We start from the raw sequence: 24,334 nt of genomic DNA, 5'->3' as shown, positions 1-24,334 counted from the left end.
GAAATGCTTCCTTTATTGTGTAATGTTATTATAAGAATACAGAGTGATTACAATAAATGTGTCCATACACCATATTAGTTCATAGAACAATACACATACGTTTTAAAGTCGATGATGTCCTTGTGTCTGGACACTAATCCGGGTTCATTGAAAAACCTCAGTTAGTAACAACGCTGTCGATATCCGTCATCGAAAAGCCTCAGTTAGTAACAACGCTGTCGATATCCTTCATCGAAAAGCCTCAGTTAGTAACAACGCTGTCGATATCCTTCATCGAAAAGCCTAAGTTAGTAACAACGCTGTTGATATCCTTCATCGAAAAGCCTCAGTTAGTAACAACGCTGTCGATATCCGTCATCGAAAAGCCTCAGTTAGTAACAACGCTGTCGATATCCGTCATCGAAAAGCCTCACTTAGTAACAACGCTGTCGATATCCGTCATCGAAAAGCCTCAGTTAGTAACAACACTGTCGATATCTGTCATCGAAAAGCCTCAGTTAGTAACAACGTTGTCGATATCCGTCATTGAAAAGCCTCAGTTAGTGACAATGTTGTCGATATCCGTCATCAAAAAGCCTCAGTTAGTAACAACGCTGTCGATATCCGTCATTGAAAAGCCTCAGTTAGTTAACAACGTTGTCGATATCCATCATCGAAAAGCCTAAGTTAGTAACAACGCTGTCGATATCCGTCAACGAAAGGCCTCAGTTAGTAACAACGCTGTCGATATCCGTCATTGAAAAGCCTCAGTTAGTTAACAACGTTGTCGATATCCATCATCGAAAAGCCTAAGTTAGTAACAACGCTGTCGATATCCGTCATCGAAAAGCCTCAGTTAGTAACAATGCTCTCAATATCCGTCATCGAAAAGTCTCAGTTAGGAACAACACTGTCGATATCCGTCTTTGAAAAGACTCAGTTAGTAACAATGCTGTTGATATCCGTCATTGAAAAGCCTCAGTTAGTTAACAACGTTGTCGATATCCATCATCGAAAAGCCTAAGTTAGTAACAACGCTGTCGATATCCGTAAACAAAAGGCCTCAGTTAGTAACAACGTTGTCGATATCCGTCATTGAAAAGCCTCAGTTAGTAACAACGTTGTCGATATCCATCATCGAAAAACCTAAGTTAGTAACAATGCTGTCGATATCCGTCAACGAAAGGACTCAGTTAGTAACAACGCTGTCGATATCCATCATCGAAAAGCCTCAGTTAGTAACAACGCTGTCGATATCCATCATCGAAAAGCCTCAGTTAGTAACAATGCTGTCGATATCCATTATCGAAAAGCCTCAGTTAGCAACAACACTGTCGATATCCATCATCGAAAAGACTCAGTTAGTAACAATGCTGTCGATATCCGTCATCGAAAAGCCTCAGATAGCAACAACGCTGTCTATATCCGTCATCGAAAAGCCTCAGTTAGTAACAACGTTGTCGATATCCATCATCGAAAAGTCTAAGTTAGCAACAACGCTGTCTATATCCGTCATCGAAAAGCCTCAGTTAGTAACAATGCTGTCGATAACCGTCATCGAAAAGCCTCAGATAGCAACAACGCTGTCGATACCCGTCATCGAAAAGCCTCAGTTAGTAACAATGCAGTCAATATCCGTCATCGAAAAGCCATCAGTTAGTAACAATGCTGTCGATATCATCATCGAAAAGCCTAAGTCAGCAACAACGCTGTCGATATCCGTCATCGAAAAGCCTCAGTTAGTAACAACGCTGTTGAAATCCATCATCAAAAAGCCTAAGTTAGCAACAACGCTGTCGATATCTGTCATCGAAAAGCCTCAGTTAGTATCAACGCTGTCGATATCCGTCATCGAAAAGCCTCAGTTAGTAACAACGCTGTCGATATCTGTCATTGAAAAGCCTCAGTTAGTGACAATGCTGTCGATATCCGTCATCAAAAAGCCTTATTTAGTAACAACGCTGTCAATATCCATCATCGAAAAGCCTCAGTTAGTAACAACGCTGTCGATATCCGTCATTGAAAAGCCTCAGTTAGTGACAACGTTGTCGATATCCGTCATAGAAAAGCCTCAGTTAGTAACAACGCTGTCGATATCCATCATTGAAAGGCCTCAGTTAGTAACAACGCTGTCGATATTCGTCATCGAAAAGCCTAAGTTAGTAAGAACGCTGTTAATATCCGTCATTGAAAAGCCTCAGTTAGTAACAACACTGTCGATATCCGTCATCGAAAAGCCTCAGTTAGTAAGAACGCTGTTAATATCCGTCATCGAAAAGCCTCAGTTAGTAACAATGCTGTCAATATCCGTCATCAAAAAGCTTCAGTTAGTAACAACGCTGTCGATATCCGTCATCGAAAAGCCTCAGTTAGTAACAACGCTGTCGATATCCATCAGTTAGCAACAACACTGTCGATATCCATCATCGAAAAGCCTCAGTCAGTGACAACGCTGTCGATATCCGTCATCGAAAAGCCTCAGTTAGTTTCAACGCTGTCGATATCCATCATCAAAAAGCCTCAGTTAGTAACAACATTGTGGATATCCGTCATCGAAAAGCCTCAGTTAGTAAGAACGCTGTTGATATCCATCATTGAAAAGCCTCAGTTAGTAACAACGCTGTCGATATTCGTCATTGAAAAGCCATCAGTTAGTAACAATGCTGTCGATATCCGTCATCAAAAAGCCATCAGTTAGTAACACCGCTGTCGATATCCATCATCGAAAAGCCTAAGTCAGCAACAACGCTGTCGATATCCATCATCGAAAAGCCACCAGTTAGTAACAACGCTCTCGATATCCATCATCGAAAATCCTATGTCAGCAACAACGCTGTCGATATCCATCATCGAAAAGCCTCAGTTAGTAACAACGCTGTCGATATCCATTAGATAGCAACAACGCTGTCGAAATCGGTCATCAAAGAGCCTCAGTTAGTAACAACGCTGTTGAAATCCATCATCGAAAAGCCTAAGTTAGCAACAACGCTGTCGATATCCATCATCGAAAAGCCTCAGTTAGTAACAACGCTGTCGATACCCGTCATTGAAAAGCCTCAGTTAGTAACAACGCTGTCGATATCCGTCATTGAAAAGCCTCAGTTAGTGACAATGCTGTCGATATCCGTCATCAAAGAGCCTTAGTTAGTAACAACGCTGTCAATATCAATCATCGAAAAGCCTGAGTTAGTAACAACGCTGTCGATATCCGTCATTGAAAAGCCTCAGTTAGTGACAACATTGTCGATATCCGTCATCGAAAAGCCTCAGTTAGTAACAACGCTGTCGATATCCATCATTGAAAGGCCTCAGTTAGTAACAACGCTGTCGATATTCGTCATCGAAAAGCCTAAGTTAGTAACAACGCTGTTAATATCCGTCATTGAAAAGCCTCAGTTAGTAACAACGCTGTCGATATCCGTCATCGAAAAGCCTCAGTTAGTAAGAACGCTGTTAATATCCGTCATCGAAAAGCCTCAGTTAGTAACAATGCTGTCAATATCCGTCATCAAAAAGCTTCAGTTAGTAACAACGCTGTCGATATCTGTCATCGAAAAGCCTCAGTTAGTAACAACGCTGTCGATATCCATCAGTTAGCAACAACACTGTCGATATCCATCATCGAAAAGCCTCAGTCAGTGACAACGCTGTCGATATCCATCATCGAAAAGCCTCAGTTAGTTTCAACGCTGTCGATATCCATCATCAAAAAGCCTCAGTTAGTAACAACATTGTCGATATCCGTCATCGAAAAGCCTCAGTTAGTAACAACGCTGTTGATATACATCATTGAAAAGCCTCAGTTAGTAACAACGCTGTCGATATCCGTCATTGAAAAGCCATCAGTTAGTAACAATGCTGTCGATATCCGTCATCAAAAAGCCATCAGTTAGTAACAACGCTGTCGATATCCATCATCGAAAAGCCTAAGTCAGCAACAACGCTGTCGATATCCATCATCGAAAAGCCACCAGTTAGTAACAACGCTCTCGATATCCATCATCGAAAATCCTAAGTCAGCAACAACGCTGTCGATATCCGTCATCGAAAAGCCTCAGTTAGTAACAACGCTGTCAATATCCGTCATCAAAAAGCCTCCGTTAGTAACAATGCTGTCGATATCGGTCATCGAAGAGCCTCAGTTAGTAACAATGCTGTTGAAATCCATCATCGAAAAGCCTAAGTTAGCAACAACGCTGTCGATATCCATCATCGAAAAGCCTCAGTTAGTAACAACGCTGTCGATATCCGTCATTGAAAAGCCTCAGTTAGTAACAACGCTGTCGATATCCATCATTGAAAAGCCTCAGTTAGTGACAACGCTGTCGATATCCGTCATCAAAAAGCTTCAGTTAGTAACAATGTTGTCGATATCCGTCATTGAAAAGCCTCAGTTAGTGACAACGCTGTCGATATCCGTCATCAAAAAGCTTCAGTTAGTAACAATGTTGTCGATATCTGTCATCGAAAAGCCTCAGTTAGTAACAACGCTGTCGATATCCACCATTGAAAAGCCTCAGTAGTAACAACGCTGTCGATATCCGTCATCGAAAAGCCATCAGTTAGTAACAATGCTGTCGATATCCGTCATCAAAAATCCTCAGTTAGTAACAACGCTGTCGATATCCATCAGTTAGCAACAACGCTCTCGATATTGGTCATCGAAAAGCCTCAGTTAGTAACAACACTGTTGATATCCATCATCGAAAAGCCTAAGTTAGTAACTACACTGATGATATTCGTCATCGAAAAGCCTTAGTTAGTAACAACGCTGTCAATATCTGTCATCAAAAAGCCTCCGTTAGTAACAATGCTGTCGATATCCGTCATTGAAAAGCCTCAGTTAGTAACAACGCCGTCAATATCCATCATCGAAAAGCCTCAGTTAGCAACAACGCTGTCGATATCCGTCATCGAAAAGCCTCAGTTAGTAACAACACTGTCGATATCCGTCATCGAAATGCAATAGTCGGTTGGTATGTGTATTAATGCAATACTCGATTGGTATGTGTAGTAATGCAATACTCGATTGGTATGTGTAGTAATGCAATACTCTTTTGGTATGTGCAGTAATGCAATACTCGGTTGGTATGTGCAGTAATGCAATACTCGGTTGGTATGTGTAGTAATGCAATACTCGGTTGGTATGTGTAGTAATGCAATACTCGGTTGGTATATGCAGTAATGCAATACTCGGTTGGTATGTGCAGTAATGCAATGCTCAATAATTATGTACAATAATGCAATACTCGGTTGGTATGTGTAGTAATGCAATACTCGGTTGGTATGTGTAGTAATGCAATGCTCAGTTGGTATATGCAGTAATGCAATACTCGGTTGGTATGTGCAGTAATGCAATGCTCAATAATTATGTACAATAATGCAATACTCGGTTGGTATGTATAGTAATGCAATACTCGGTTGGTATGTGCAGTAATGCTATACTCGGTTGGTATGTGCAGTAATGCAATACTTGGTTGGTATGTGCAGTAATGCAATACTCGGTTGGTATGTGCAGTAATGCAATACTCGGTTGGTATGTGTAGTAATGCAATACTCGGTTGGTATGTGTAGTAATGCAATGCTCGGTTGGTATGTGCAGTAATGCAATACTTGGTTGGTATGTGTAGTAATGCAATACTTGGTTGGTATGTGCAGTAATGCAATCGTCGGTTGGTATGTGCAGTAATGCAATACTTGGTTGGTATGTGCAGTAATGCAATGCTCGATTGGTATGTGCAGTAATGCAATGCTCGGTTGGTATGTGCAGTAATGCAATACTCGGTTGGTATGTGCAGTAATGCAATACTTGGTTGGTATGTGCAGTAATGCAATACTCGGTTGGTATGTGCAGTAATGCAATACTCGGTTGGTATGTGTAGTAATGCAATGCTCGGTTGGTATGTGCAGTAATGCAATACTTGGTTGGTATGTGTAGTAATGCAATACTCGGTTGGTATGTGCAGTAATGCAATACTTGGTTGGTATGTGCAGTAATGCAATACTCGGTTGGTATGTGCAGTAATGCAATACTCGGTTGGTATGTGCAGTAATGCAATACTCGGTTGGTATGTGCAGTAATGCAATACTTGGTTGGTATGTGCAGTAACGCAATGCTCAATAATTATGTACAATAATGCAATACTCGGTTGGTATGTATAGTAATGCAATACTCGGTTGGTATGTGCAGTAATGCTATACTCGGTTGGTATGTGCAGTAATGCAATACTTGGTTGGTATGTGCAGTAATGCAATACTCGGTTGGTATGTGCAGTAATGCAATACTCGGTTGGTATGTGTAGTAATGCAATACTCGGTTGGTATGTGTAGTAATGCAATGCTCGGTTGGTATGTGCAGTAATGCAATACTTGGTTGGTATGTGTAGTAATGCAATACTTGGTTGGTATGTGCAGTAATGCAATCGTCGGTTGGTATGTGCAGTAATGCAATACTTGGTTGGTATGTGCAGTAATGCAATGCTCGATTGGTATGTGCAGTAATGCAATGCTCGGTTGGTATGTGCAGTAATGCAATACTCGGTTGGTATGTGCAGTAATGCAATACTTGGTTGGTATGTGCAGTAATGCAATACTCGGTTGGTATGTGCAGTAATGCAATACTCGGTTGGTATGTGTAGTAATGCAATGCTCGGTTGGTATGTGCAGTAATGCAATACTTGGTTGGTATGTGTAGTAATGCAATACTCGGTTGGTATGTGCAGTAATGCAATACTTGGTTGGTATGTGCAGTAATGCAATACTCGGTTGGTATGTGCAGTAATGCAATACTCGGTTGGTATGTGCAGTAATGCAATACTCGGTTGGTATGTGCAGTAATGCAATACTTGGTTGGTATGTGCAGTAACGCAATACTCGATTGGTATATGCAGTAATGCAATACTCGGTTGGTATGTGCTGTAATGCAATACTCGATTGGTATATGCAGTAATGCAATACTCGGTTGGTATGTGCTGTAATGCAATACTTGGTTGGTATGTGCAGTAATGCAATACTCGGTTGGTATGTGCAGTAATGCAATACTTGGTTTGTATGTGTAGTAATGCAATACTTGGTTGGTATGTGCAGTAATGCAATACTCGGTTGGTATGTGCAGTAATGCAATACTTGGTTGGTATGTGCAGTAATGCAATACTCGGTTGGTATGTGCAGTAATGCAATACTCGGTTGGTATGTGCAGTAATGCAATACTTGGTTGGTATGTGCAGTAATGCAATACTCGGTTGGTATGTGCAGTAATGCAATACTTGGTTGGTATGTGCAGTAATGCAATACTCGGTTGGTATGTGCAGTAATGCAATACTTGGTTGGTATGTGCAGTAATGCAATACTCGGTTGGTATGTGCAGTAATGCAATACTTGGTTGGTATGTGCAGTAATGCAATGCTCGATTGGTATGTGCAGTAATGCAATACTCGGTTGGTATGTGCAGTAATGCAATACTTGGTTGGTATGTGCAGTAATGCAATACTCGGTTGGTATGTGCAGTAATGCAATACTTGGTTGGTATGTGCAGTACTGCAATGCTCGATTGGTATGTGCAGTAATGGAATACTTGGTTGGTATGTGCAGTAATGCAATGCTCGATTGGTATGTGCAGTAATGCAATGCTCGATTGGTATGTGTAGTAATACAATAGTCGGTTGGTATGTGCAGTAATGCAATACTCGGTTGGTATGTGCAGTAATGCAATACTCGGTTGGTATGTGCAGTAATGCAATGCTCGATTGGTATGTGCAGTAATGCAATGCTCGATTGGTATGTGCAGTAATGCAATAGTCGGTTGGTATGTGTAGTAATGCAATACTTGGTTGGTATGTGTAGTAATGCAATACTCGGTTGGTATGTGCAGTAATGCAATGCTCGATTGGTATGTGCAGTAATGCAATAGTCGGTTGGTATGTGTAGTAATGCAATGCTCGATTGGTATGTGCAGTAATGCAATAGTCGGTTGGTATGTGTAGTAATGCAATACTTGGTTGGTATGTGTAGTAATGCAATACTCGGTTGGTATGTGCAGTAATGCAATGCTCGATTGGTATGTGCAGTAATGCAATGCTCGATTGGTATGTGCAGTAATGCAATAGTCGGTTGGTATGTGTAGTAATGCAATACTTGGTTGGTATGTGTAGTAATGCAATACTCGGTTGGTATGTGCAGTAATGCAATACTTGGTTGGTATGTGCAGTAATGCAATACTCGGTTGGTATGTGCAGTAATGCAATACTCGGTTGGTATGTGCAGTAATGCAATACTCGGTTGGTATGTGCAGTAATGCAATACTCGGTTGGTATGTGCAGTAATGCAATACTTGGTTGGTATGTGCAGTAATGCAATACTCGATTGGTATATGCAGTAATGCAATACTCGGTTGGTATGTGTTGTAATGCAATACTCGATTGGTATATGCAGTAATGCAATACTCGGTTGGTATGTGCTGTAATCCAATACTTGGTTGGTATGTGCAGTAATGCAATACTCGGTTGGTATGTGCAGTAATGCAATACTTGGTTTGTATGTGCAGTAATGCAATACTCGGTTGGTATGTGCAGTAATGCAATACTCGGTTGGTATGTGCAGTAATGCAATACTTGGTTGGTATGTGCAGTAATGCAATACTCGGTTGGTATGTGCAGTAATGCAATACTTGGTTGGTATGTGCAGTAATGCAATACTCGGTTGGTATGTGCAGTAATGCAATACTCGGTTGGTATGTGCAGTAATGCAATACTTGGTTGGTATGTGCAGTAATGCAATGCTCGATTGGTATGTGCAGTAATGCAATACTCGGTTGGTATGTGCAGTAATGCAATACTTGGTTGGTATGTGCAGTAATGCAATACTCGGTTGGTATGTGCAGTAATGCAATACTTGGTTGGTATGTGCAGTAATGCAATGCTCGATTGGTATGTGCAGTAATGCAATACTTGGTTGGTATGTGCAGTAATGCAATGCTCGATTGGTATGTGCAGTAATGCAATGCTCGATTGGTATGTGTAGTAATGCAATAGTCGGTTGGTATGTGCAGTAATGCAATACTCGGTTGGTATGTGCAGTAATGCAATACTTGGTTGGTATATGCAGTAATGCAATACTCGATTGGTATATGCAGTAATGCAATACTCGGTTGGTATGTGCAGTAATGCAATACTCGGTTGGTATGTGTAGTAATGCAATACTCGGTTGGTATGTGCAGTAATGCAATACTTGGTTGGTATGTGCAGTAATGCAATACTTGGTTGGTATATGCAGTAATGCAATACTCGATTGGTATATGCAGTAATGCAATACTCGGTTGGTATGTGCAGTAATGCAATACTCGGTTGGTATGTGCAGTAATGCAATAGTCGATTGGTATGTGCAGTAATGCAATAGTCGGTTGGTATGTGTAGTAATGCAATACTTGGTTGGTATGTGCAGTAATGCAATGCTCGATTGGTATGTGTAGTAATGCAATACTCGGTTGGTATGTGCAGTAATGCAATACTTGGTTGGTATGTGCAGTAATGCAATACTCGGTTGGTATGTGCAGTAATGCAATACTCGGTTGGTATGTGCAGTAATGCAATACTCGGTTGGTATGTGCAGTAATGCAATACTTGGTTGGTATGTGCAGTAACGCAATACTCGATTGGTATATGCAGTAATGCAATACTCGGTTGGTATGTGCTGTAATGCAATACTCGATTGGTATATGCAGTAATGCAATACTCGGTTGGTATGTGCTGTAATGCAATACTTGGTTGGTATGTGCAGTAATGCAATACTCGGTTGGTATGTGCAGTAATGCAATACTTGGTTTGTATGTGTAGTAATGCAATACTTGGTTGGTATGTGCAGTAATGCAATACTCGGTTGGTATGTGCAGTAATGCAATACTTGGTTGGTATGTGCAGTAATGCAATACTCGGTTGGTATGTGCAGTAATGCAATACTCGGTTGGTATGTGCAGTAATGCAATACTTGGTTGGTATGTGCAGTAATGCAATACTCGGTTGGTATGTGCAGTAATGCAATACTTGGTTGGTATGTGCAGTAATGCAATACTCGGTTGGTATGTGCAGTAATGCAATACTTGGTTGGTATGTGCAGTAATGCAATACTCGGTTGGTATGTGCAGTAATGCAATACTTGGTTGGTATGTGCAGTAATGCAATGCTCGATTGGTATGTGCAGTAATGCAATACTCGGTTGGTATGTGCAGTAATGCAATACTTGGTTGGTATGTGCAGTAATGCAATACTCGGTTGGTATGTGCAGTAATGCAATACTTGGTTGGTATGTGCAGTACTGCATTGCTCGATTGGTATGTGCAGTAATGGAATACTTGGTTGGTATGTGCAGTAATGCAATGCTCGATTGGTATGTGCAGTAATGCAATGCTCGATTGGTATGTGTAGTAATACAATAGTCGGTTGGTATGTGCAGTAATGCAATACTCGGTTGGTATGTGCAGTAATGCAATACTCGGTTGGTATGTGCAGTAATGCAATGCTCGATTGGTATGTGCAGTAATGCAATGCTCGATTGGTATGTGCAGTAATGCAATAGTCGGTTGGTATGTGTAGTAATGCAATACTTGGTTGGTATGTGTAGTAATGCAATACTCGGTTGGTATGTGCAGTAATGCAATGCTCGATTGGTATGTGCAGTAATGCAATAGTCGGTTGGTATGTGTAGTAATGCAATGCTCGATTGGTATGTGCAGTAATGCAATAGTCGGTTGGTATGTGTAGTAATGCAATACTTGGTTGGTATGTGTAGTAATGCAATACTCGGTTGGTATGTGCAGTAATGCAATGCTCGATTGGTATGTGCAGTAATGCAATGCTCGATTGGTATGTGCAGTAATGCAATAGTCGGTTGGTATGTGTAGTAATGCAATACTTGGTTGGTATGTGTAGTAATGCAATACTCGGTTGGTATGTGCAGTAATGCAATACTTGGTTGGTATGTGCAGTAATGCAATACTCGGTTGGTATGTGCAGTAATGCAATACTCGGTTGGTATGTGCAGTAATGCAATACTCGGTTGGTATGTGCAGTAATGCAATACTCGGTTGGTATGTGCAGTAATGCAATACTTGGTTGGTATGTGCAGTAATGCAATACTCGATTGGTATATGCAGTAATGCAATACTCGGTTGGTATGTGTTGTAATGCAATACTCGATTGGTATATGCAGTAATGCAATACTCGGTTGGTATGTGCTGTAATCCAATACTTGGTTGGTATGTGCAGTAATGCAATACTCGGTTGGTATGTGCAGTAATGCAATACTTGGTTTGTATGTGCAGTAATGCAATACTCGGTTGGTATGTGCAGTAATGCAATACTCGGTTGGTATGTGCAGTAATGCAATACGTGGTTGGTATGTGCAGTAATGCAATACTCGGTTGTTATGTGCAGTAATGCAATACTTGGTTGGTATGTGCAGTAATGCAATACTCGGTTGGTATGTGCAGTAATGCAATACTCGGTTGGTATGTGCAGTAATGCAATACTTGGTTGGTATGTGCAGTAATGCAATGCTCGATTGGTATGTGCAGTAATGCAATACTCGGTTGGTATGTGCAGTAATGCAATACTTGTTTGGTATGTGCAGTAATGCAATACTCGGTTGGTATGTGCAGTAATGCAATACTTGGTTGGTATGTGCAGTAATGCAATGCTCGATTGGTATGTGCAGTAATGCAATACTTGGTTGGTATGTGCAGTAATGCAATGCTCGATTGGTATGTGCAGTAATGCAATGCTCGATTGGTATGTGTAGTAATGCAATAGTCGGTTGGTATGTGCAGTAATGCAATACTCGGTTGGTATGTGCAGTAATGCAATACTTGGTTGGTATATGCAGTAATGCAATACTCGATTGGTATATGCAGTAATGCAATACTCGGTTGGTATGTGCAGTAATGCAATACTCGGTTGGTATGTGTAGTAATGCAATACTCGGTTGGTATGTGCAGTAATGCAATACTTGGTTGGTATGTGCAGTAATGCAATACTTGGTTGGTATATGCAGTAATGCAATACTCGATTGGTATATGCAGTAATGCAATACTCGGTTGGTATGTGCAGTAATGCAATACTCGGTTGGTATGTGCAGTAATGCAATAGTCGATTGGTATGTGCAGTAATGCAATAGTCGGTTGGTATGTGTAGTAATGCAATACTTGGTTGGTATGTGCAGTAATGCAATGCTCGATTGGTATGTGTAGTAATGCAATACTCGGTTGGTATGTGCAGTAATGCAATACTTGGTTGGTATGTGCAGTAATGCAATGCTCGATTGGTATGTGCAGTAATGCAATACTTGGTTGGTATGTGCAGTAATGCAATACTTGGTTGGTATATGCAGTAATGCAATACTCGATTGGTATATGCAGTAATGCAATACTCGGTTGGTATGTGCAGTAATGCAATACTCGGTTGGTATGTGCAGTAATGCAATACTCGGTTGGTATGTGCAGTAATGCAATACTTGGTTGGTATGTGCAGTAATGCAATACTCGGTTGGTATGTGCAGTAATGCAATACTTGGTTGGTATGTGCAGTAATGCAATACTCGGTTGGTATGTGCAGTAATGCAATACTTGGTTGGTATGTGCAGTAATGCAATGCTCGATTGGTATGTGCAGTAATGCAATACTCGGTTGGTATGTGCAGTAATGCAATACTTGGTTGGTATGTGCAGTAATGCAATACTCGGTTGGTATGTGCAGTAATGCAATACTTGGTTGGTATGTGCAGTAATGCAATGCTCGATTGGTATGTGCAGTAATGCAATACTTGGTTGGTATGTGCAGTAATGCAATGCTCGATTGGTATGTGCAGTAATGCAATGCTCGATTGGTATGTGCAGTAATGCAATAGTCGGTTGGTATGTGTAGTAATGCAATACTTGGTTGGTATGTGTAGTAATGCAATACTCGGTTGGTATGTGCAGTAATGCAATACTTGGTTGGTATGTGCAGTAATGCAATACTCGGTTGGTATGTGCAGTAATGCAATACTCGGTTGGTATGTCCAGTAATGCAATACTCGGTTGGTATGTGCAGTAATGCAATACTCGGTTGGTATGTGCAGTAATGCAATACTTGGTTGGTATGTGCAGTAATGCAATACTCGATTGGTATATGCAGTAATGCAATACTCGGTTGGTATGTGCTGTAATGCAATACTCGATTGGTATATGCAGTAATGCAATACTCGGTTGGTATGTGCTGTAATCCAATACTTGGTTGGTATGTGCAGTAATGCAATACTCGGTTGGTATGTGCAGTAATGCAATACTTGGTTTGTATGTGCAGTAATGCAATACTCGGTTGGTATGTGCAGTAATGCAATACTCGGTTGGTATGTGCAGTAATGCAATACTTGGTTGGTATGTGCAGTAATGCAATACTCGGTTGGTATGTGCAGTAATGCAATACTTGGTTGGTATGTGCAGTAATGCAATACTCGGTTGGTATGTGCAGTAATGCAATACTCGGTTGGTATGTGCAGTAATGCAATACTTGGTTGGTATGTGCAGTAATGCAATGCTCGATTGGTATGTGCAGTAATGCAATACTCGGTTGGTATGTGCAGTAATGCAATACTTGGTTGGTATGTGCAGTAATGCAATACTCGGAAGGTATGTGCAGTAATGCAATACTTGGTTGGTATGTGCAGTAATGCAATGCTCGATTGGTATGTGCAGTAATGCAATACTTGGTTGGTATGTGCAGTAATGCAATGCTCGATTGGTATGTGCAGTAATGCAATGCTCGATTGGTATGTGTAGTAATGCAATAGTCGGTTGGTATGTGCAGTAATGCAATACTCGGTTGGTATGTGCAGTAATGCAATACTTGGTTGGTATATGCAGTAATGCAATACTCGATTGGTATATGCAGTAATGCAATACTCGGTTGGTATGTGCAGTAATGCAATATTTGGTTGGTATGTGTAGTAATGCAATACTCGGTTGGTATGTGCAGTAATGCAATACTTGGTTGGTATGTGCAGTAATGCAATACTTGGTTGGTATATGCAGTAATGCAATACTCGATTGGTATATGCAGTAATGCAATACTCGGTTGGTATGTGCAGTAATGCAATAGTCGGTTGGTATGTGTAGTAATGCAATACTCGGTTGGTATGTGCAGTAATGCAATAGTCGGTTGGTATGTGTAGTAATGCAATACTTGGTTGGTATGTGCAGTAATGCAATGCTCGATTGGTATGTGCAGTAATGCAATACTTGGTTTGTATGTGCAGTAATGCAATACTCGATTGGTATATGCAGTAATGCAATACTCGGTTGGTATGTGCAGTAATGCAATAGTCGGTTGGTATGTGTAGTAATGCAATACTCGGTTGGTATGTGCAGTAATGCAATAGTCGGTTGGTATGTGTAGTAATGCAATACTTGGTTGGTATGTGCAGTAATGCAATGCTCGATTGGTATGTGCAGTAATGCAATACTTGGTTTGTATGTGCAGTTATGCAATGCTCGGTTGGTATGTGCAGTAATGCAATACTTGGTTTGTATGTGTAGTAATGCAATAATCGGTTGGTATGTGCAGTAATGCAATAGTCGGTTGGTATGTGCAGTAATGCAATGCTTGGTTGGTATGTGCAGTAATGCAATACTCGGTTGGTATGTGTAGTAATGCAATACTTGGTTGGTATGTGCAGTAATGCAATGCTCGATTGGTATGTGCAGTAATGCAATACTTGGTTTGTATGTGCAGTTATGCAATGCTCGGTTGGTATGTGCAGTAATGCAATACTTGGTTTGTATGTGTAGTAATGCAATACTCGGTTGGTATGTGCAGTAATGCAATAGTCGGTTGGTATGTGCAGTAATGCAATACTCGGTTGGTATGTGCAGTAATGCAATACTCGGTTGGTATGTGTAGTAATGCAATACTTGGTTGGTATGTGCAGTAATGCAATGCTCGATTGGTATGTGCAGTAATGCAATACTTGGTTTGTATGTGCAGTTATGCAATGCTCGGTTGGTATGTGCAGTAATGCAATACTTGGTTTGTATGTGTAGTAATGCAATACTCGGTTGGTATGTGCAGTAATGCAATAGTCGGTTGGTATGTGTAGTAATGCAATACTTGGTTTGTATGTGCAGTAATGCAATGCTCGATTGGTATGTGCAGTAATGCAATACTTGGTTTGTATGTGCAGTAATGCAATGCTCGATTGGTATGTGCAGTAATGCAATACTTGGTTTGTATGTGCAGTAATGCAATGCTCGATTGGTATGTGCAGTAATGCAATACTCGGTTGGTATGTGCTGTAATCCAATACTTGGTTGGTATGTGCAGTAATGCAATACTCGGTTGGTATGTGCAGTAATGCAATACTCGGTTGGTATGTGCAGTAATGCAATACTTGGTTTGTATGTGCAGTAATGCAATACTCGGTTGGTATGTGCAGTAATGCAATACTCGGTTGGTATGTGCAGTAATGCAATACTTGGTTGGTATGTGCAGTAATGCAATACTCGGTTGGTATGTGCAGTAATGCAATACTTGGTTGGTATGTGCAGTAATGCAATACTCGGTTGGTATGTGCAGTAATGCAATACTCGGTTGGTATGTGCAGTAATGCAATACTTGGTTGGTATGTGCAGTAATGCAATGCTCGATTGGTATGTGCAGTAATGCAATACTCGGTTGGTATGTGCAGTAATGCAATACTTGGTTGGTATGTGCAGTAATGCAATACTCGGAAGGTATGTGCAGTAATGCAATACTTGGTTGGTATGTGCAGTAATGCAATGCTCGATTGGTATGTGCAGTAATGCAATACTTGGTTGGTATGTGCAGTAATGCAATGCTCGATTGGTATGTGCAGTAATGCAATGCTCGATTGGTATGTGTAGTAATGCAATAGTCGGTTGGTATGTGCAGTAATGCAATACTCGGTTGGTATGTGCAGTAATGCAATACTTGGTTGGTATATGCAGTAATGCAATACTCGATTGGTATATGCAGTAATGCAATACTCGGTTGGTATGTGCAGTAATGCAATATTTGGTTGGTATGTGTAGTAATGCAATACTCGGTTGGTATGTGCAGTAATGCAATACTTGGTTGGTATGTGCAGTAATGCAATACTTGGTTGGTATATGCAGTAATGCAATACTCGATTGGTATATGCAGTAATGCAATACTCGGTTGGTATGTGCAGTAATGCAATAGTCGGTTGGTATGTGTAGTAATGCAATACTCGGTTGGTATGTGCAGTAATGCAATAGTCGGTTGGTATGTGTAGTAATGCAATACTTGGTTGGTATGTGCAGTAATGCAATGCTCGATTGGTATGTGCAGTAATGCAATACTTGGTTTGTATGTGCAGTTATGCAATGCTCGGTTGGTATGTGCAGTAATGCAATACTTGGTTTGTATGTGTAGTAATGCAATAATCGGTTGGTATGTGCAGTAATGCAATAGTCGGTTGGTATGTGCAGTAATGCAATGCTTGGTTGGTATGTGCAGTAATGCAATACTCGGTTGGTATGTGTAGTAATGCAATACTTGGTTGGTATGTGCAGTAATGCAATGCTCGATTGGTATGTGCAGTAATGCAATACTTGGTTTGTATGTGCAGTTAGGCAATGCTCGGTTGGTATGTGCAGTAATGCAATACTTGGTTTGTATGTGTAGTAATGCAATACTCGGTTGGTATGTGCAGTAATGCAATAGTCGGTTGGTATGTGCAGTAATGCAATACTCGGATGGTATGTGCAGTAATGCAATACTCGGTTGGTATGTGTAGTAATGCAATACTTGGTTGGTATGTGCAGTAATGCAATGCTCGATTGGTATGTGCAGTAATGCAATACTTGGTTTGTATGTGCAGTTATGCAATGCTCGGTTGGTATGTGCAGTAATGCAATACTTGGTTTGTATGTGTAGTAATGCAATACTCGGTTGGTATGTGCAGTAATGCAATAGTCGGTTGGTATGTGTAGTAATGCAATACTTGGTTGGTATGTGCAGTAATGCAATGCTCGATTGGTATGTGCAGTAATGCAATACTTGGTTTGTATGTGCAGTAATGCAATGCTCGATTGGTATGTGCAGTAATGCAATACTTGGTTTGTATGTGCAGTAATGCAATGCTCGATTGGTATGTGCAGTAATGCAATACTTGGTTTGTATGTGCAGTTATGCAATGCTCGATTGGTATGTGCAGTAATGCAATACTTGGTTGGTATGTGCAGTAATGCAATACTTGGTTGGTATGTGCAATAATGCAATACTTGGTTTGTATGTGCAGTAATGCAATACTTGGTTGGTATGTGCAGTAATGCAATGCTCGATTGGTATGTGCAGTAATGCAATACTTGGTTGGTATGTGTAGTAATGCAATACTCGGTTGGTATGTGCAGTAATGCAATACTCGGTTGGTATGTGTAGTAATGCAATACTCGGTTTGTATGTGCTGTAATGCAATACTTGGTTGGTATGTGCAGTAATGCAATACTTGGTTGGTATGTGCAGTAATGCAATAAACCGTTTATGTCGCGAACTTGAACATTTCATGATTAAGTCAAACACTTCGCAATTCACAACATATGCTTAAGGCAAATATCCGAGGTTAAAGCGTTAATCACGTAAAAAGTTACATAACTGCTTATGGTGGAATGAGTTATCACTCCCGAGATAATCCTAACGGTGGAGAATAAATCAATCACTTCCCGAGTGAATTATTCCCTTATCGAATTAAACCATAGAATCTGGGCTGATGAGTTAATCACTCCTAGAGTTACACCATTAAGTTTGTGATAATATGTTTCAGAATACGGCACATCAAGATGGAAATTCAATTTCAAGCATGTTTGGTATGCAGATTCAGATTGAGACAGTAATGTAATTCATCTTATTTTGCATTAGCTCAGTTCAATTCATAGTAAAAATATAATTCTCATCAGGGGATGTAGCTCAGTGGTAGAGCGCTCGCTTCGCATGTGAGAGGCCTCGGGTTCAATCCCCGATATCTCCATTCTATAGTATGACGCACGCGCTAACAAGCTTATTTAAAAGGTCGTTTTTTCTCGAAACTCGAGAAGCTCCAATGACGTGACCAACATCATTCGTGAACATTTCATGGCATCGCAATTCACAACATTTGCTTAAGGCAAATATCCGAGGTTAAAGCATTAATCACGTAAAAAGTTACATAACTGTTTATGGTGGAATGAGTTATCACTCCCGAGATAATCCTAACGGTGGAGAATAAATCAATTACTTTCCGAGTGAATTATTCCCTTATCGAATTAACCCATAGAATCTGGGCTGATGAGTTAATCACTTCTAGAGTTACACCATTAAGTTTGTGATAATATGTTTCAGAATACGGCACATCAAGATGGAAATTCAATTTCAAGCATGTTTGGTATGCAGATTCAGATTGAGACAGTAATGTAATTCATCTTATTTTTGCATTAGCTCAGTTCAATTCATAGTAAAAATATAATTCTCATCAGGGGATGTAGCTCAGTGGTAGAGCGCTCGCTTCGCATGTGAGAGGCCTCGGGTTCAATCCCCGACATCTCCATTCGATAGTATTATGCACGCGCTAACAAGCTACTTAAAAGGTGCTTTTTCTCGAAACTCGAGAAGCTCCATTGACGTGACCAACATCATTCGTGAACATTTCATGGCATCGCAATTCACAAAATTTGCTTAAGGCAAATATCCGAGGTTAAAGCGTTAATCACGTAAAAAGTTACATGACTGCTTATGGTGGAATGAGTTATCACTCCCGAGATAATACTAACGGTGGAGAATGAATTCAATCACTTCCCGAGTGAATTATTCCCTTCTCGAATTAAACCATGGAATCTGGGCTGTTGAGTTAGTCACTCCTCGAGTTACACCATTAAGTTTGTGATAATAAGCTTCAGAATACGGCACATCAAGATGGAAATTCAATTTTAAGCATGTTTGGTATACATATTCAGATTGAGACAGTAATGTAATTCATCTTATTTTTGCATTAGCTCAGTTCAATTCATAGTAAAAACATGATTCTCATCAGGGGATGTAGCTCAGTGGTAGAGCGCTCGCTTCGCATGTGAGAGGCCTCGGGTTCAATCCCCGACATCTCCATTCTATAGTATGACGCACGCGCTAACAAGCTTATTTAAAAGGTCGTTTTTTCTCGAAAATCGAGAAGCTCCAATGACGTGACCAACATCATTCGACACCGTTTATGTCGTGAACATTTCATGGCATCGCAATTCACAACATTTGCTTAAGGCAAATATCCGAGGTTAAAGCGTTAATCACGTAAAAAGTTACATGACTGCTTTATGGTGGAATGAGTTATCACTCCCGAGATAATCCTAACAGTGGAGAATGAATTCAATCACTTCCCGAGTGAATTATTCCCTTCTCGAATTAAACCATAGAATCTGGGCTGATGAGTTAATCACTCCTAGAGTTACACCATTAAGTTTGGGATAATATGTTTCAGAATACGGCACATCAAGATGGAAATTCAATTTTATGCATGTTTTGTATGCAGATTCAGATTGAGACAGTAATGTAATTCATCTTATTTTTGCATTAGCTCAGTTCAATTCATAGTGACCAACATCATTCGACACCGTTTATGTCGTGAACATTTCATGGCATCGCAATTCACAACATATGCTTAAGGCAAATATCCGAGGTTAAAGCGTTAATCACGTAAAAAGTTACATAACTGCTTATGGTGGAATGAGTTATCACTCCCGAGATAATCCTAACGCTGGAGAATGAATCAATCACTTCCCGAGTGAATTATTCCCTGCTCGAATTAAACCATAGAATCTGGGCTGATGAGTTAATTACTCCTCGGGTTACACCATTAAGTTTGTGATAATATGTTTCAGAATACGGCACATCAAGATGGAAATTCAATTTTAAGCATGTTTGGTATGCAGATTCAGATTAAGACAGTAATGTAATTCATCTTATTTTTGAATTAGCTCAGTTCAATTCATAGTAAAAACATGATTCTCATCAGGGAATGTAGCTCAGTGGTAGAGCGCTCGCTTCGCATGTGAGAGGCCTCGGGTTCAATCCCCGACATTTCCATTCTATAGTATGATGCACGCGATAACAAGCTACTTAAAAGGTTGTTTTTTTCTCGAAACTCGAGAAGCTCCAATGACGTGACCAACATCATTCGACACCGTTTATGTCGTGAACATTTCATGGCATCGCAATTCACAACATATGCTTAAGGCAAATATCCGAGGTTAAAGCGTTAATCACGTAAAAAGTTACATAACTGCTTATGGTGGAATGAGTTATCACTCCCGAGATAATCCTAACGCTGGAGAATGAATCAATCACTTCCCGAGTGAATTATTCCCTGCTCGAATTAAACCATAGAATCTGGGCTGATGAGTTAATCACTCCTAGAGTTACACCATTAAGTTTGTGATAATATGTTTCAGAATACGGCACATCAAGATGGAAATTCAATTTTAAGCATGTTTGGTATGCAGATTCAGATTGAGACAGTAATGTAATTCATCTTATTTTTGCATTAGCTCAGTTCAATTCATAGTAAAAACATGATTCTTCAGGGGATGTAGCTCAGTGGTAGAGCGCTCGCTTCGCATGAGAGAGTCCTCGGGTTCAATCCCTGACATCTCCATTCTATAGTATGACACACGCGCTAACAAGCTACTTAAAAGGTGCTTTTTCTCGAAACTCGAGAAGCTCCATTGACGTGACCAACATCATTCGTGAACATTTCATGGCATCGCAATTCACAACATTTGCTTAAGGCAAATATCCGAGGTTAAAGCGTTAATCACGTAAAAAGTTACATGACTGCTTATGGTGGAATGAGTTATCACTCCCGAGATAATACTAACGGTGGAGAATGAATTCAATCACTTCCCGAGTGAATTATTCTCTTCTCGAATTAAACCATGGAATCTGGGCTGTTGAGTTAGTCACTCCTCGAGTTACACCATTAAGTTTGTGATAATAAGCTTCAGAATACGGCACATCAAGATGGAAATTCAATTTTAAGCATGTTTGGTATACATATTCAGATTGAGACAGTAATGTAATTCATCTTATTTTTGCATTATCTCAGTTCAATTCATAGTAAAAACATGATTCTCATCAGGGGATGTAGCTCAGTGGTAGAGCGCTCGCTTCGCATGTGAGAGGCCTCGGGTTCAATCCCCGACATCTCCATTCTATAGTATGACGCACGCGCTAACAAGCTTATTTAAAAGGTCGTTTTTTCTCGAAACTCGAGAAGCTCCAATGACGTGACCAACATCATTCGTGAACATTTCATGGCATCGCAATTCACAACATTTGCTTAAGGCAAATATCCGATGTTAAAGCGTTAATCACGTAAAAAGTTACATGACTGCTTATGGTGGAATGAGTTATCACTCCCGAGATAATCCTAACAGTGGAGAATGAATTCAATCACTTCCCGAGTGAATTATTCCCTTCTCGAATTAAACCATAGAATCTGGGCTGTTGAGTTAGTCACTCCTCGAGTTACACCATTAAGTTTGTGATAATAAGCTTCAGAATACGGCACATCAAGATGGAAATTCAATTTTAAGCATGTTTGGTATACATATTCAGATTGAGACAGTAATGTAATTCATCTTAGTTTTGCATTAGCTCAGTTCAATTCATAGTAAAAACATGATTCTCATCAGGGGATGTAGCTCAGTGGTAGTGCGCTCGCTTCGCATGTGAGAGGCCTCGGGTTCAATCCCCGACATCTCCATTCTATAGTATGACGCACGCGCTAACAAGCTTATTTAAAAGGTCGTTTTTTCTCGAAAATCGAGAAGCTCCAATGACGTGACCAACATCATTCGACACCGTTTATGTCGTGAACATTTCATGGCATCGCAATTCACAACATTTGCTTAAGGCAAATATCCGAGGTTAAAGCGTTAATCACGTAAAAAGTTACATGACTGCTTTATGGTGGAATGAGTTATCACTCCCGAGATAATCCTAACAGTGGAGAATGAATTCAATCACTTCCCGAGTGAATTATTCCCTTCTCGAATTAAACCATAGAATCTGGGCTGATGAGTTAATCACTCCTAGAGTTACACCATTAAGTTTGGGATAATATGTTTCAGAATACGGCACATCAAGATGGAAATTCAATTTTATGCATGTTTTGTATGCAGATTCAGATTGAGACAGTAATGTAATTCATCTTATTTTTGCATTAGCTCAGTTCAATTCATAGTGACCAACATCATTCGACACCGTTTATGTCGTGAACATTTCATGGCATCGCAATTCACAACATATGCTTAAGGCAAATATCCGAGGTTAAAGCGTTAATCACGTAAAAAGTTACATAACTGCTTATGGTGGAATGAGTTATCACTCCCGAGATAATCCTAACGCTGGAGAATGAATCAATCACTTCCCGAGTGAATTATTCCCTGCTCGAATTAAACCATAGAATCTGGGCTGATGAGTTAATTACTCCTCGGGTTACACCATTAAGTTTGTGATAATATGTTTCAGAATACGGCACATCAAGATGGAAATTCAATTTTAAGCATGTTTGGTATGCAGATTCAGATTAAGACAGTAATGTAATTCATCTTATTTTTGAATTAGCTCAGTTCAATTCATAGTAAAAACATGATTCCCATCAGGGAATGTAGCTCAGTGGTAGAGCGCTCGCTTCGCATGTGAGAGGCCTCGGGTTCAATCCCCGACATTTCCATTCTATAGTATGATGCACGCGATAACAAGCTACTTAAAAGGTTGTTTTTTTCTCGAAACTCGAGAAGCTCCAATGACGTGACCAACATCATTCGACACCGTTTATGTCGTGAACATTTCATGGCATCGCAATTCACAACATATGCTTAAGGCAAATATCCGAGGTTAAAGCGTTAATCACGTAAAAAGTTACATAACTGCTTATGGTTGAATGAGTTATCACTCCCGAGATAATCCTAACGCTGGAGAATGAATCAATCACTTCCCGAGTGAATTATTCCCTGCTCGAATTAAACCATAGAATCTGGGCTGATGAGTTAATCACTCCTAGAGTTACACCATTAAGTTTGTGATAATATGTTTCAGAATACGGCACATCAAGATGGAAATTCAATTTTAAGCATGTTTGGTATGCAGATTCAGATTGAGACAGTAATGTAATTCATCTTATTTTTGCATTAGCTCAGTTCAATTCATAGTAAAAACATGATTCTCTTCAGGGGATGTAGCTCAGTGGTAGAGCGCTCGCTTCGCATGAGAGAGTCCTCGGGTTCAATCCCTGACATCTCCATTCTATAGTATGACACACGCGCTAACAAGCTACTTAAAAGGTGCTTTTTCTCGAAACTCGAGAAGCTCCATTGACGTGACCAACATCATTCGTGAACATTTCATGGCATCGCAATTCACAACATTTGCTTAAGGCAAATATCCGAGGTTAAAGCGTTAATCACGTAAAAAGTTACATGACTGCTTATGGTGGAATGAGTTATCACTCCCGAGATAATACTAACGGTGGAGAATGAATTCAATCACTTCCCGAGTGAATTATTCTCTTCTCGAATTAAACCATGGAATCTGGGCTGTTGAGTTAGTCACTCCTCGAGTTACACCATTAAGTTTGTGATAATAAGCTTCAGAATACGGCACATCAAGATGGAAATTCAATTTTAAGCATGTTTGGTATACATATTCAGATTGAGACAGTAATGTAATTCATCTTATTTTTGCATTATCTCAGTTCAATTCATAGTAAAAACATGATTCTCATCAGGGGATGTAGCTCAGTGGTAGAGCGCTCGCTTCGCATGTGAGAGGCCTCGGGTTCAATCCCCGACATCTCCATTCTATAGTATGACGCACGCGCTAACAAGCTTATTTAAAAGGTCGTTTTTTCTCGAAACTCGAGAAGCTCCAATGACGTGACCAACATCATTCGTGAACATTTCATGGCATCGCAATTCACAACATTTGCTTAAGGCAAATATCCGAGGTTAAAGCGTTAATCACGTAAAAAGTTACATGACTGCTTATGGTGGAATGAGTTATCACTCCCGAGATAATCCTAACAGTGGAGAATGAATTCAATCACTTCCCGAGTGAATTATTCCCTTCTCGAATTAAACCATAGAATCTGGGCTGTTGAGTTAGTCACTCCTCGAGTTACACCATTAAGTTTGTGATAATAAGCTTCAGAATACGGCACATCAAGATGGAAATTCAATTTTAAGCATGTTTGGTATACATATTCAGATTGAGACAGTAATGTAATTCATCTTAGTTTTGCATTAGCTCAGTTCAATTCATAGTAAA

The 24,334-nt window shown here is 40.1% G+C and overlaps 10 non-coding genes across 10 annotated transcripts; all 10 read left to right on the top strand.

Moving 5' to 3' along the window:
- Positions 1-17,939: 17,939 nt before the first annotated feature.
- On the top strand, positions 17,940-18,011 carry TRNAA-CGC (transfer RNA alanine (anticodon CGC)). Its single transcript has one exon. It is a non-coding gene; the product is annotated as a tRNA-Ala (tRNA).
- Positions 18,012-18,494: 483 nt separating this feature from the next.
- On the top strand, positions 18,495-18,566 carry TRNAA-CGC (transfer RNA alanine (anticodon CGC)). The gene has a single exon. It is a non-coding gene; the product is annotated as a tRNA-Ala (tRNA).
- A 482-nt stretch (positions 18,567-19,048) lies between these two features.
- TRNAA-CGC (transfer RNA alanine (anticodon CGC)) lies at positions 19,049-19,120 on the top strand. The gene has a single exon. It is a non-coding gene; the product is annotated as a tRNA-Ala (tRNA).
- Positions 19,121-20,020: 900 nt separating this feature from the next.
- TRNAA-CGC (transfer RNA alanine (anticodon CGC)) lies at positions 20,021-20,092 on the top strand. Its single transcript has one exon. It is a non-coding gene; the product is annotated as a tRNA-Ala (tRNA).
- A 496-nt stretch (positions 20,093-20,588) lies between these two features.
- On the top strand, positions 20,589-20,660 carry TRNAA-CGC (transfer RNA alanine (anticodon CGC)). The gene has a single exon. It is a non-coding gene; the product is annotated as a tRNA-Ala (tRNA).
- A 482-nt stretch (positions 20,661-21,142) lies between these two features.
- Positions 21,143-21,214, top strand: TRNAA-CGC (transfer RNA alanine (anticodon CGC)). Its single transcript has one exon. It is a non-coding gene; the product is annotated as a tRNA-Ala (tRNA).
- A 484-nt stretch (positions 21,215-21,698) lies between these two features.
- Positions 21,699-21,770, top strand: TRNAA-CGC (transfer RNA alanine (anticodon CGC)). The gene has a single exon. It is a non-coding gene; the product is annotated as a tRNA-Ala (tRNA).
- Positions 21,771-22,670: 900 nt separating this feature from the next.
- Positions 22,671-22,742, top strand: TRNAA-CGC (transfer RNA alanine (anticodon CGC)). Its single transcript has one exon. It is a non-coding gene; the product is annotated as a tRNA-Ala (tRNA).
- Positions 22,743-23,240: 498 nt separating this feature from the next.
- TRNAA-CGC (transfer RNA alanine (anticodon CGC)) lies at positions 23,241-23,312 on the top strand. The gene has a single exon. It is a non-coding gene; the product is annotated as a tRNA-Ala (tRNA).
- A 482-nt stretch (positions 23,313-23,794) lies between these two features.
- On the top strand, positions 23,795-23,866 carry TRNAA-CGC (transfer RNA alanine (anticodon CGC)). The gene has a single exon. It is a non-coding gene; the product is annotated as a tRNA-Ala (tRNA).
- Positions 23,867-24,334: the final 468 nt, after the last annotated feature.

Source organism: Saccoglossus kowalevskii, chromosome 12 (assembly GCF_978046115.1).
Source record: "Saccoglossus kowalevskii chromosome 12, keSacKowa6.1, whole genome shotgun sequence".
In the NCBI taxonomy this organism is placed as follows: Eukaryota; Metazoa; Hemichordata; class Enteropneusta; family Harrimaniidae; genus Saccoglossus; species Saccoglossus kowalevskii.
The sequence above is the reverse complement of the archived record's forward strand: the minus strand, read 5'-3'. Positions and strand labels throughout refer to the sequence as shown.